This window comes from Humulus lupulus, chromosome X (genome assembly GCF_963169125.1).
Source record: "Humulus lupulus chromosome X, drHumLupu1.1, whole genome shotgun sequence".
In the NCBI taxonomy this organism is placed as follows: domain Eukaryota; kingdom Viridiplantae; phylum Streptophyta; class Magnoliopsida; order Rosales; family Cannabaceae; genus Humulus; species Humulus lupulus.
This window is the reverse complement of record NC_084802.1, coordinates 85,041,558-85,055,054: the sequence shown is the minus strand read 5'-3', so window position 1 is coordinate 85,055,054 and position 13,497 is coordinate 85,041,558. Positions and strand designations below refer to the sequence as shown.

The window sequence follows — 13,497 nt, the reverse complement described above, 5'->3', positions numbered from 1 at the left end:
GAAGTGGGAAGACATTAATATGGATTTTTTTGGGAGGTTTACCCAAGATAGTGGGGCTGCATGACTTGGTGTGGGTGATAGTAGATAGATACACCAAGTCAGCTCACTTTTTACCAGTGAGAATGACCTATACTGTGGATCCTAAATCTATAGTATCAGACCGGGATCCCATATTTACCTCCAAGTTTTGGGGTGGTTTGCAGAAGCCTATGTGGACTCAGTTGAAGTTCAGTACAACCTTTCATCCTTAGACAGATGGACAGTCTGAGAGGATGATTCAGGTGTTAGACGACATGCTTAGGGCGTGTGCATTGGACTTTGAGGGATCTTGGAGTAAGTACCTTACGTTGATTGAGTTTTCATATAATAATAGTTATCAGTCAACGATTGGAGTAGCACCATATTATATGTTGTATGGAAGAAGATGTAGATCGCCCATTCATTGGGATGAGATGGGTGAGAGGAAGTATTTAGGGTCGGAGCTAGTTCAGAAGACTAATGAAGCTATTGAGAAGATCCGAGCTCGAATGCTCGCTTCGTAGAGTAGACAGAAAAGCTACGTTGATCCTAAGCGTAGGGACGTGGAGTTCCAGGTAAGGGACCACGTGTTTTTGCAAGTGTTACCACTACGAGGGGTGAGGAGGTTTGGGAAAAAGGGCAAGCTGAGCCCTAGATTCATAGGACCTTTTGAGATCTTGGAGAGGATCGGGCTAGTGGCCTACATATTGGTAGTGCCCCCATCAATATCAAGAGTTCATGACATATTCGACATCTCTATGCTTCGAAAGTACGTCTCAGATACGACTCATGTGTAAGATATGAAGATTTGAAGTTACAAACAGATTTGTCATATGAAGAGCGGCCGTTCAGGTCCTAGACAGGAAAGACAAGGTTCTACGGAATAAGATGATTCCTCTAGTCAAAGGATTATGGAGGAATAGCATGGTCGACGAAGTAACCTGGGAGCTTGAGTCAGCAATGCGAGATCAGTATCCTGAATTATTTAGGTAAATTTCGAGACCGAAATTCTCAGTAGGACGGGATAGTTGTAACGACCAAAAAGTGCTAATAGGGTTTAGTGCCTTGATTAGCATGCTGGGAGGGCATAATTGGAATCATATGTATGTTTAATAGGTTAAATGTGTGATGTTTACCCAAAAATGGTTTTTGATAATGTGGCAAAGAATTCTTACGTGTGGATTTACACATGGCAGAATTCTTTGACAAAGGTGTTGTTCGGCCATCGACCAGGAGCACACCTCATCAACAGCATTAAATTTTTGATAAGACCAGGCTGATCGTGAAGCCCAATTTATTCCCTTCTTAAGTTGTAATCTAATATTAACTGCATTTGAATATTTCTTCATAATAATCCTTGATACGCGGTTATTAAGGAAAGATAGGACACGTTAGAATGTGTAACCTTCCTTGAGCCTAAAAATATGCATGAAATAGCTCAAGGAAGGGACATTTGGATTCATGAGCTTTTTTGCTTGATATTAAGAGAGAAACAGCTATAGTGATTGTTCTTCATTCTATTGTAATCCTTCCAAGTTTTGTGAAACTCAAAGAACCCTAGTTTTTTTATCATAACTTTGAAGTTCAATAATAACAATACACTGAGTGGACGTAGGTCATTACCAATCACTGGGGCCGAACCACTATACTTTTTTGGTGTTTTTTCCTTTCCATTAGATTATCTTTTCAAGCGTCGTTCTGTATCCTGTCGTATATTTGACTCCGTGTCATTGGAAAAATCGAGGGTCAACATTTTGGTGCTTTCATTGAGAGCTTGTGAAAGAATCTAATGGAAAAAACATCCAAGAAGACCGGACAGGCCGCTGGCGCTGCATCATCCTAGCCTCCTCCTCCAAATGTGGCTGAGGACTAACCACATTTGGAGTTTGATGAGGAGGAGTTAGATTCTGAAACCTTGAAGGCAACACTGGGGGTGTTGCAGGATGAGTTGGCCAATCTGAGGGCCAATCCAGAGAATGCTGCAGAGATAATGGCCTCGCTGCAAAGAGAAATAGAACGACGTTAGGAGCTAAGCGAGCGGAAGATTGAGATGGATCATCGACAGAGTGATGCCATTGTAATGCCCCGAATTCTCCGTTGTGTTTAACGGTGTGAATAGTAGGCCGGGAGGGCCATACTTGCTTAATTATGTTATTAATTGATAAAATGCATGTATATGTTGATTATATTATGATATGATGTGAAATGCATGCATGTGAGTCCATATTTTTAATTACAGGGGTGTGATGGTAATTTGGCCCGTTGAGGGTAAATTGTTTATCTGTACGCATGTTGGTGATATATCTTGAGACCACATTATGATGTGGGTTTGTTCGAGCCATTTGGCATGAGACGATCATGGTGTGTTTAATATCGGTTTGGTCATAACAGGCTTAAGCTTGGGGCTCGGGGGTGAGTCTCGCGGGTGAGTCTCGGGGTGTTTTAATGATTAGAGTGTTACCGGGCATTAAAGGGTAACGGGATATGAAATATTGGAGTTTGAGATTATTGAGATAAGTGGGAATTGGGAAGCGTTAATTATGATTAACGGGATAAGTGGAAAGTGCCAATTTTACCCTTGAAGTGGTTTTAGAAGCTTTAAAAGACCTAGGGGTATTTTGGTCATTTGGCTAGGATATATGTGAGGTTTAGATGGCTGTAGAAACAGAGTAAAAACAGAGTAAGAACTTTCTCCTTCCCGTACATCTATTTCTCTCTTTCCTTCTTTGGTGTTCTTGAGCTCAAAGGGTGGAATCAAGCTAGGAGATCAAGGGGCTGAGGTTTTAGGCTTGGTTCAGCTATTGGAGCGAATTTAATTCCAGGTTTGAGGTGAGTTTATCCATTGAGTTTTTGGTTATACCCTGTTTTCGTTTTAAGTTTTTCAGTTTTGGTTTCTTGATGGAAGTGTGGATTTGAGGAGGTTTTAATTGAAGTTTACCTTGGGATTTGATGAGGGGAAGTTATGGGTGATGTCTAGGGGTTTAAATGGGTGTTTGGAAGAGGTTTTGAGTTGGTTTGAAGGGCTGGTTTGACAGGGAAAACGCAGGGGAGTGTGCTGGTGCGTTGCTGAATTCTGGGCTATTTTGCATATTGAGCCGCGGCATGGCATAGGTGCGCCGCGGCCCAAGGTGCCTATCAGGGTTAGGCCGCCTCTGTTTGGAGGCGCGGCGCAGCGCGGCTAGGGCGGGCCGCGACCCTTAGGGTATTTTTGGCCAAAATGGAGTTTCTAGCATGGGGATTCAAGCCTTAGGCCTCGGGGTTGAACCTACTACCTTGTTGAGTAGTGTTTGATGTCCCGGAGGTTAGGTTTTGGTTTGGGAACCTTTTATTATTCATTTTATTGATGGAATCCCATGATTGGTTATGACCAGGTAACCGCTAAAGGACCAAAAGGTTGATCGTTCTCAGGGTTGTTCTTTTATTCATTCTAGCTCGAACCAGAGGTAAGAAAACTGCACCCCAAGTGTGACATGCATGGATATTCATGAAGCATGTTGGTTGTGTAAATATGGACTTTGATTGAATATGGAATGTTTAGCATATGTTGCTCACTTGTGCATGGTACTGACTCATTAGTCAGATTTGACAAAGGTGCTAGTATCAACTGTGAAGCTGTGACTTATTAGTTAGGTTCGGCAGTGGTACTGGGCTCTGGTCACGTTGAGCTGACTCATTAGTTAGGACGGCCTTAGCATGTTAGCGCAAGCCAACAAAGATTAGATCTAATCGACTATCAGCATTGAATGACTCAAAGAGCATTAATGCCAGGCCGACCCCGAGGGTCGATGAATGAAATAAGCGCTTGGAGGCTAGTGGCTTACCTAGCAGCCACTCTCCCACTTGAAACAGTGACATGCTTGACAGTCACTCAGTATGGTTTACCAGAACCTGTTGAAGGCTAGGGGCTTATCTAGCAGCCACTCTTCCATTTGTTTCAGTGACTTGCTTGTCAGTCACTCAGTATGGTTTATCAGGACCTCATGTGATGTTCACTCATTTGTTTGAAATCTTTATGCTCAGTGTGATTATAATGATAATCATTTGATAATGTCATTGAGTAGTATTATGTTTTCTTGCTGGGCTTTGGTTCATGGGTGCTATGTGGTGCAGGTAAAGGGAAAGAAAAGCTCACCTAGCCTTGAGTGGAGAGCTTAGGTGGTGATGTGTACATATGCGGCCGCTTGACCACCACGGCCAAGGAGTTCTCAGAGGAACTAGGGGATTTACCCTATTTTTGTCGCTTAGGTCGGCGGGATTGTAAATTTAAAAACAGTAGTGACCATTTTGTACTGAGAACAACTTGTAAACGTTTTGTTTAGCTCTGCAGAGCAGTTTGTAATGAAAATCTCCATTTCCTTTTTATTGGTTTTATACCTTAACCTGTTAATTTCACTTAGAGCACGTTTTTGACCAAAGGACTCGGGTAGCGAGTCAAATTTCCGGTCCACCGTTCACCGTAACTGTTCTGGAGTAACCAGGGCGTTACAGCCATGGCCGCCCTTGAAGCAGCCATCCAGCTGGCTAGGAATCAGGCTGCGCCAGCCTCCCAGCTAGACCAGCCACCAAAGGGCCACCTCAAAGTGGTCCCAATCCTAGTCCTCCGCTCCAGCCAGTAAACTCTCAAAGGCTGGAGCAGCCGCCTGTGGCTCAGGATGATGTCCCACCTAGGGATCCTGAGCAGCAGCCTCCATGTCAGGCTGGTCGAGGCAATCCCCCGCGCCCGAGGAAAAATAGGACCGGGCAACCACCCCGCAGCCCTAGATGCCCAGGGGATGAAGAGTCGAATCTATCGAGCAGGGGGCAGCGTCCTTCTATCAACAGGAGGAACTCCGAGACAAGCTCTGCGGTTAGGGCCCCCCCACGGCATAACAATGCATGGGGACCCACCGACCAGCACAAGCCTCCCCCTAACGCTCGGGAAATGCCAGCCCAAGGAGGCAACAAAGTGAATAGTCGGTCACACCATAGTTAGCCACGATTCAGAGATGGCCACGAGTACAATGAAGCCAATTTCGAAAAAGGAAATGCTGGTCGGAGGAACGAAGAAAGAGGTGGAGGCAGAAGCCCACCACCTAGAGAGGACTGACCAGCGGGCCATAATGCTGGGGAGCAGCCTAGGCAGCAGAACGTCTTTAGTTGGCTGGGAGCCAGCGAGCAGCGATGAAGAGACGATGATCTGAGGGACGTACTTAACGACCGCCGGGAAAGGCATGATGAGTACGTTCCCCCGACACTAGTGGCCCCAGCAATCCTAGAAGTTGTTCAGTCCCAGATCGATGCCTTGAACCAGGTGGTGTAGCAACTGGTCGGGGGGCGAACATCCCACATTGAGTATGATCGGAGGAGAGTTACCCCTTTTGTATAGAGGATTCCTGTGGTTGAAACCCCCAGTAAATTCAAGATGCCAACACTGCCAAATTTTGACGGGTATGGAGACCCAGTTTCTCACGTTAATAAGTTTGAGATACAAATGGATTTACAAAAGGTTTCAGAAGATGCCCGCTGCCGTATCTTCCCCGCAACGTTGTCTGACACCGCCCAGGAGTGGTTCTTTAAGTTCCCGCCTGCTAGTATAGTATCATGGGAAATGTTCGTAAATGAGTTTTATGGACAGTTCTATGCGGGTCACATGCACCCCACTGAGGCCAACCAGCTGGTCGAAATACGCCAAAAAGAGGGAGAGCCCTTGAAGGAGTACGTTCAGCGCTTCATGCGAGCTGTAGCTAGGCCAAGATTGTGGGTGATGAAGGTAAGATGATGGCCCTAACTGCTGGGGTTAGACGCCATTCACCCCTCTGGAGCAGCCTTAGAAAGAATGGGGTAAGGAGCACCCAAGAGTTCTTAGATCGAGCTAATCGGTACATCAAGCTCGAAGACGCGATTGCCAACGAATGGAAATCGTCAACAAAAGATAAGGGGCCCAAGGAAGATCCTGCCAAAGCCGCCAATGGGTTGGAAAAACCCAATGGCAATGGCAAAGGCAACAGGAATAGCAATGGTAGAAATGGTGGAAAGCGGGGGAACAATGAACCCTCGACCTCCGAGAGTAAGTGCCCCAAAGGCAGTCGGTATGAACCGAGATTCACCAACTACACTGCTCTTGTCGAAAGCCGAGCTGAGGTCTATTAGGCGACCAGCTCAAACATGCCCTATAAGCAACTCACACCCATAAGGAAATATATCTCCAAGAGAGATACAACAAAGTTCTGTCATTTTCACAACAACTACGGGCACGACACAAACGAGTGTAACCAGCTGAAGGACGAGATTGAGTTCCTGATAAGGCAGGGACATTTAAGAAGATATGTGCGAGCCGCAGGAGGTTCTCAACGAGAGGCTCAAGGTGGCAACGAGCAGGCGCCTGCACGCCAACGCTCGCCGCCTTTATAGCCAGCTCCTGTGGCAGGCACTCTACTCACCATCTGCGGAGGCCCGCATCTTGCAGGAGATAGTGGGAAGGCAAGGGAACGATATGCTCAAACCCTGCGCCACGACCAGGACATCGAGATGATGAGTGTCGAGGATCGAGCACCAAAAAAGGCTCAAATAGAGGAGGAACTGATAACCTTCTCTGAAGATGACGCCCAACACGTGCAATTCCCACACTCTGATCCGCTGGTTTTGGACGTGCAGATTGCAAACATGATCGTGAAGAGGGTATTGGTCGATAGAGGAAGTTCGATCAATATCCTATACAAGTCTTCGCTGGAAAGAATGAAGTTGTCTGTAAAGGACCTGGAGCCATGCAACCAAACCATTTATGGTTTTTTCGGAGAAGGGCTTGCCCCAACAGGGTCAATTAGACTCCCAATTACAGTAGGCACCACACCTGCTAATAGGACATTACTCACTACTTTTATAGTAGTTGATTGTCCTTCGGCATACAATGATGTAATTGGGAGACCGATTTTAGTCGACCTGCAAGCCGTCACCTCGATATGGCACCTCGCCATGAAATTCCCAACAGACGCCAGGAATCTAAGCGCTCGGGACAATTTCTACCACCCGGTTTAGTAGAATTCGAGGTCTCAAAGGCTAGATTTTGTTTCCTAAACATTTAATTGGGTTATGAATTGATGATCACCCATTGACACTGTGACTAGGTTTATCGCTAAGGCTCAGGACTGAGGATCGTGCTCGGGACCATTCTTTTAATTCTCTGCTCAGGATTCAAGGTAAGAAAACTACACCCATGTGGTTGTGTTTGGGACTAAAGTTTCCTGTATTTGGATATATGTGTTGTGTAATTGTATTGTTATTATGTGGAATGTGAAAGTACGGCCTAAGGGAGTTGAGGCTGAAGATTAGCGTATTGGACGCAGCTCGACCATTGTGAGCCAGGGTCAGCTAAATAAATAATGAAATCGGCCTAAGCAAGCTGGGGTCAGCTTAGTAAACAGAGGGCTCGGCCTAAGGGTGCCAAACCTGACCATTTGTATTACTGGTTAAAATATATTCTTGAAAATACATGTTTACTATTATTAGCTTGATGCTTATATTCTGTTGAATTTCTAAATGACTGTATTACGATTGATTTGATGCTACTATAGTATATGTGTTTGTTTTTTATGGTTTTCTTGCTGGGCCTTGGCCCACGGGTGCTACGTGGTGCAGGTAAAGGCAAAGGGAAACTGGACCAACCATGAGTTGGAGAGCTCTAGGGGCAGAGTGTACATAGTTAGCTGCTCGTCCATCACGGCCGAGGGAAAGTACAGGGACAGAGCCCTAAAACTTGTGTTTTTCCATTAGAGTGGCTTTTGGTTGTATTATCTTTTGGACATTGTAAATTATCACTTATACCCTATTTTTGGATCCCATGTATTAAACATCCGTTTTAATGTAAATTAGCTATTTATGATCAAAATCTTTTAACCCTAACCTGATAATTGATCTTAGGATCATTTTTGTTCAAATAACTTGATTAGTAAGTCTTGCATTATTTCAAATACACAGTGTAACAGTCTTGGTTATCCAGGGCGTTACAGTGGGTGGGGGTCAGTTTTAGGTGGGGTTTTGGTCGGGTTTCAGGGAGCAGAGCTGGGTGGTGGGTTGGCAGATGGAGGAGGCGGGAGTTGGTGGCTATGGAAGTGGCTGGCGTCTGGGGAGGAAAGGTGAAAAAAATAAAGGGTAATTTTAGGGTTTTGTGAAGTGAAAGAGTAAAAAAAATTGTTTTATTTAATCTTTTTTTTAATAGCTACAATCCCATGCACCTCGCCCTACGATATATCGCAGGGCTTTCTGTACTTTGCCCAAAATATTGCCTCAAATTTGCTCACTTTCTGCCCAGCTTTTGTCTGACCTCAATGCTGCAGCATTATCTCAGCATTGCACCCATTATTTTAACAAATAAACCAATAATCAACATCGGAAAATTTCAAGTTTCATACCATATTTTCTTTCTTTTTTTTAGCATCATTTCAAAGCCCACTACCCCCAAATTGAGCAGAATAATCACCTCAACTCACCTTTTTGAACGAACCACCAATTAACATGGAGAGATATAGGCTGCCATTATTAGGAAAAATAAAACAAAAATGTAAAAACCAACCAAAATCACTACTGTACATGTTTGTTGCCTGGAAATTTTCACATTAAGCCCGACAACTGCATCCTTTCTTCAATCATGGATCAGCTAAATGGAGTGAAATCTTGTTCCTCTTGACTTCACCTCCAAAATAGTGCTTCAGTTGCTGCCCATTCACTTTGAACTCAGCCCCTTTAGAATCTTTTAAATCCACCACCCCAAATGGATACACCCTCGCTACTGTTAAAGAGCTAGACCAGCGTGATTTTAGCTTCCCAGGAAATAACATCAGACTCAAATTAAAGAGTAACACTTGTTGGCCTTCTTCAAGAACTCGAGCTTGAATGTGTCTATCATGCCATCACTTAGTCTTCTCCTTATACAACTTGGCATTCTCATAAGAATACAACCTCAGCTCTTATAATTCATTAAGCTGCAATAGACGAGCCTCCCCAGCTGTATGACAATCCAAGTTTAATTTTTTTATTAACCAATAGGCACGGTGCTCAAGTTCCACAGGTAGGTGACAAGCCTTCCCAAAGACCAAGCGATATGGAGACATGCCCAATGGGATTTTGTAAGTTGTCCCGTATGCCCACAAAGCATCATCTAATCGTTGTGACCAATCCTTCCTTGATGGATTCACAACCTTTTCAAGAATACTTTTATTCTCTCTATTTTATATCTTAGCTTGCCTATTGGTCTGTGGATGATACCCCATGGCGATCTTGTGGCAAACACTGTATTTTGCTAAAAGGGTTGCCAAGACTTTATTTACAAAATGAGTACCCTCGACACTAATCAAAGCTCTTGGCGTGCCGCATCTTGTAAACACATGATTATGGAGGAACTTCATTACCACTTTAGAATCATTTGTAGGACTAGCTATTTCCTCCATCCACTTAGAAACATAATCAACCGCCACTAAGATATATAGATTCCCGAAGGACGGAGGGAAAGGACCCATGAAGTCAATCCCCCAAACATCAAACAATTCCACCTCAAGTATATTAGTGAGAGGCATTTCATTCCTCCTTGAGATATTACCTACTCTCTAGCAGCGACCACAACAAGAAACATAAGAGTAAGCATCCTTGAAAAGAGTAGGCCAGAAAAACCAGATTGGAGCACCTTAGCAGTACTGCGTGCTCCTCCAAAATGCCCCCAACAGGGGAAGAATGACAATGACATAGAATATTAGCCACCTCTTGTTCTGCCATACACCTTCATATGATCAGATCAACACATCGCTTGAATAGATATGGTTCTCCCAAAAGTAAGTTTTCACATCATGAAGGAATTTCTTTCGTTGTTGACTCGATAAATCAGGAGGCTTGAGTCCAGCTCACAAATAATTTGTAAAATCAGTGAACCATGGTATCTCACAAGAAGTCTTCACCTCAAAAATCTGATCATTAGGAAAGGTCACATTAATAGGAACATGATTTTGGGATACAACATCATGTTCCATCCGTGATGAATGGTCGACCACCTTGTTTTCCACACGCTTTCGATCTTGCATCGCCAAATCAAACTCTTGAAGCAATAGCACCCAATGAATTAGCCTTGGCTTAGCATCTTTCTATGCTATCAAATACTTTATTGCTGAATGATCTGTGAAAACAATGACCTTGACACCCACAAGATAAGAGAAAAATTTATCAAAAGCTTATAAAATGGCCAACAACTCTTTTTCAGTCATAGTATAATTCACTTGGGGTCCCATTAAGATATGACTTGCGTAATAAATGGAGTGGAACACCTTGTTTCTTCGCTGCCCCATAACAGCCCCAATGACATAGTCACTTGCATCACACATAAGTTCAAATTTCAAAGACCAATCTGGTGCTACAATAATAGGAGCTGTAATCAACCTCTTTTTAAGCTCTTCAAAAGCTTGCACACGTGCCCCATCAAAAATGAAGGGAACATCCTTCTAAAATAAATTGCAAAGTGGCTTGGAGATCTTGGAAAATTCTTTAATGAATCTCCAGTAAAAACCCACATGCCCCAAGAAACTCCTTATGTGCTTGACTGAGATAGGAGTTGGCAATTTATCAATCACTTCAATTTTTTCCTTGTCAACTTCAATGCCTTTTCTTGATATTTTATGCCCCAAAACAATGCCCTCCTTCACCATGAAATGACATTTTTCCTAATTGAGGACTAGATTAGTTTCTTCGCAAATCTTGAGGACTTTAGCTAAATTGCTAAGGCACTGATCATACGAATCACCAAAGACAGAGAAATCATCCATGAAAACCTCCAAAAATTTCTCAACCATATCAATAATGATAGCCATCATGCACCTTTGAAAGGTTTTGGTGCGTTACATAACCCAAAAGGCATCCTTGAAAAAACAAAGGTTCAATAAGGGCAGGTAAAAGTGGTTTTATGCTGATCTTTAGGTGCTACAACAATTTGATTATAACCAGAATACCCATCATGGAAACAATAATAGTCTCTCCCAGCCAATCTATCAAGCATTTGATCCATGAAAGGAAGAGGAAAATGGTCATTTCGGGTGGCATTATTAAGCTTGCGATAATCCATGCATATCCTCCACCTAGTAACTATTTTTGTAGGAATTAATTCATTATCTTCATTCCGCACAACAGTCATTCCTCCCTTCTTTGGAACACATTGAACTGGACTGACCCAAGAGGTGTTTGAGATTGGATAAATAATTCCAGCATCTAACCATTTAATGATTTCTTTCTTCACAACTTCTTTCATAATTTGATTTAGCCTTCTTTGGCCCTCAATAGACTCCTTTTTATCATCTTCTAGCAGAACTTTATGCATACATAGAGAAGGACTAATCCCATGAATATCACCTATGGTCCAACCAATAGCTTTCTTGTGTTGCCTCAGGACATCCAACAACTTTTCTTCTTGTTTAGCACTTAACTCCCTTGAAATTATTATAGGGAGTTTAGATGAAGGTCCTAAGAATGAATATCTAAAGTGTGATGGTAAAACTTTCATCTCTAACTCAAGTGGTTCTTCAATAGATGACTTCGGAACTTTAAAACTCGAGATGACAACTCCAAAGGTTCAAACCGAGTTTTAGTTTTCAAACCATGAGAACTTGCTTCCAACCAAGCTAAGCATTCCTCCTCTTCATCATTGTTTGGCTCATACAACATAACTCTTTTTAAGGAATCTTCATGCTGGCTAGTTTCCACGACCTTTGTGGCTAAAGAATCCACCACAGAGATGAGTGAACATTCTTCTATTTCTGCTGGGTATCTCATGGCCTTAAAAACATTATAGGTGACCTTCTCATCTTGGACTCTCATGGTAAGTTCTCCTTTATGCACATCAATTAGAGTTCTCCCCGTAGCTAGGAAAGGCCTCCCCAAAATAACTAGCACTTCCCTATCTACTTCATAATCAAGGACAATAGAATAAGTGGGGAATATAAACTTATCTACTCGAACCAAGACATCCTCAATCTTGCCATTAGGATGGGCAAGTGATCTATCTGCCAGTTGCAAAGTTACTGTAGTGGGCCTTACTTCTCCAATGCCTAAGTGCTTAAATACCGACATAGACATCAAATTAATGCTCGCCCCCAAGTCACATAGAGCCTTCCCACTATAAGAATTCCCAATGGCACATGGAATGGTAAAACAACCGGGATCTTTCATTTGCAGCTTATCTTGTAAAAATGCCCTGCACTCTAAAGTTATGGCCACAATTCCAAACTCACCCAATCTTCTTTTCTTTGTCAAGATATTTTTCACAAACTTGGCATAACTAGACATTTGCTCAAGTGCATCCACCAACGAAATGTTAATGTGTAGCTGCCTCAAAACGTCCAGAAACTTCTTAAATTGATTATCTTGCCATTTATTCTGAAAACACTGAGGAAATGGAGGCTGCTGAAATTTTGAAATTTCTGAGAAAATTTGTTGCGACAATACTGCAGCATCAGGCATAGAATCAACTTTTTGTACACCAGAAGTTTATAGAAGACTTGGCCAAAAGTGCCCCATTAGCTGATGCATCTACTACCATCCTCGTATGAGCATTGAGACCATTATAGAAAGTTTCCATTTGGATAGAATGCGGTACACCATGGTGAGGGCATCTCCTTAATAATTCTTTGAATCACACCCATGCTTCATAAAGAGATTCCTTGTCCTATTGATGAAAAGAGGTAATCTCATTTCAGAGTATTACATTTTTAGTGGGAGGGAAGTATTTCATCAAGAACCTTTCAGCCAGTTCTTGCCATGTGGTGACCAAATCCGAGGGAAGTGAGTTTAATCATGCTCTTGCCTTATCCCTTAGTGAGTAGGGAAACAACTTTAATCTCAGGCCATCTTCTGTAACTGCAATTAATTTAAAGAATCACTCACCTCCATGAATAGATGAAGATGAAGGTGGGGATCTTCTGTAGGCATACCACTAAACTGACTAGCTGTCTGAAGCATCTAAACCATTATTGGCTTCAATTCAAATTGTGGTGCCTAGATTTCTGGTCTCGCAATACCTAGATTTAATTGATAAAACAGGGGGACATCAAACTGTCTAATAGCTCTATCCTTGTCATCGGCCACCAATACCACATTGTGATCCTCATTGGCAGCCGCACCTTCTTGAGCTTCTTGAGACTGTGCTGGTTGTCCAGCATCCATCATCACTATTCCTACTTGATTGGCTTGCTGTCTTCTCCTTTGTCTAAAAGTACGCTCAATTTTTGGGTCAGGAGGGAGTAGCTCAGGGTCTTGATCCTCGTTCATAAATGACTAAACCTAAAAATTTTCAAGGATCCACAAAAATCATAACTAAAGCAAAAGAATGAATTGCAAGAATATTAAACTTAAGATAATTGATTTCTTTTTATCAATCCCCGGAAATGATGCCCTCCCGACACCCTAATCAAGGCCCTTAATCCTTATCAGTAAATTTGAGTCGTTACAGTAGAGTAATAATGTTATGATGGA

At 42.8% G+C, this 13,497-nt stretch overlaps 1 non-coding gene across 1 annotated transcript; it reads left to right on the top strand.

The window, feature by feature from the left end:
* Positions 1–12,620: 12,620 nt before the first annotated feature.
* Positions 12,621–12,727, top strand: LOC133807559 (small nucleolar RNA R71). The gene has a single exon (XR_009879465.1). It is a non-coding gene; the product is annotated as a small nucleolar RNA R71 (small nucleolar RNA).
* Positions 12,728–13,497: the final 770 nt, after the last annotated feature.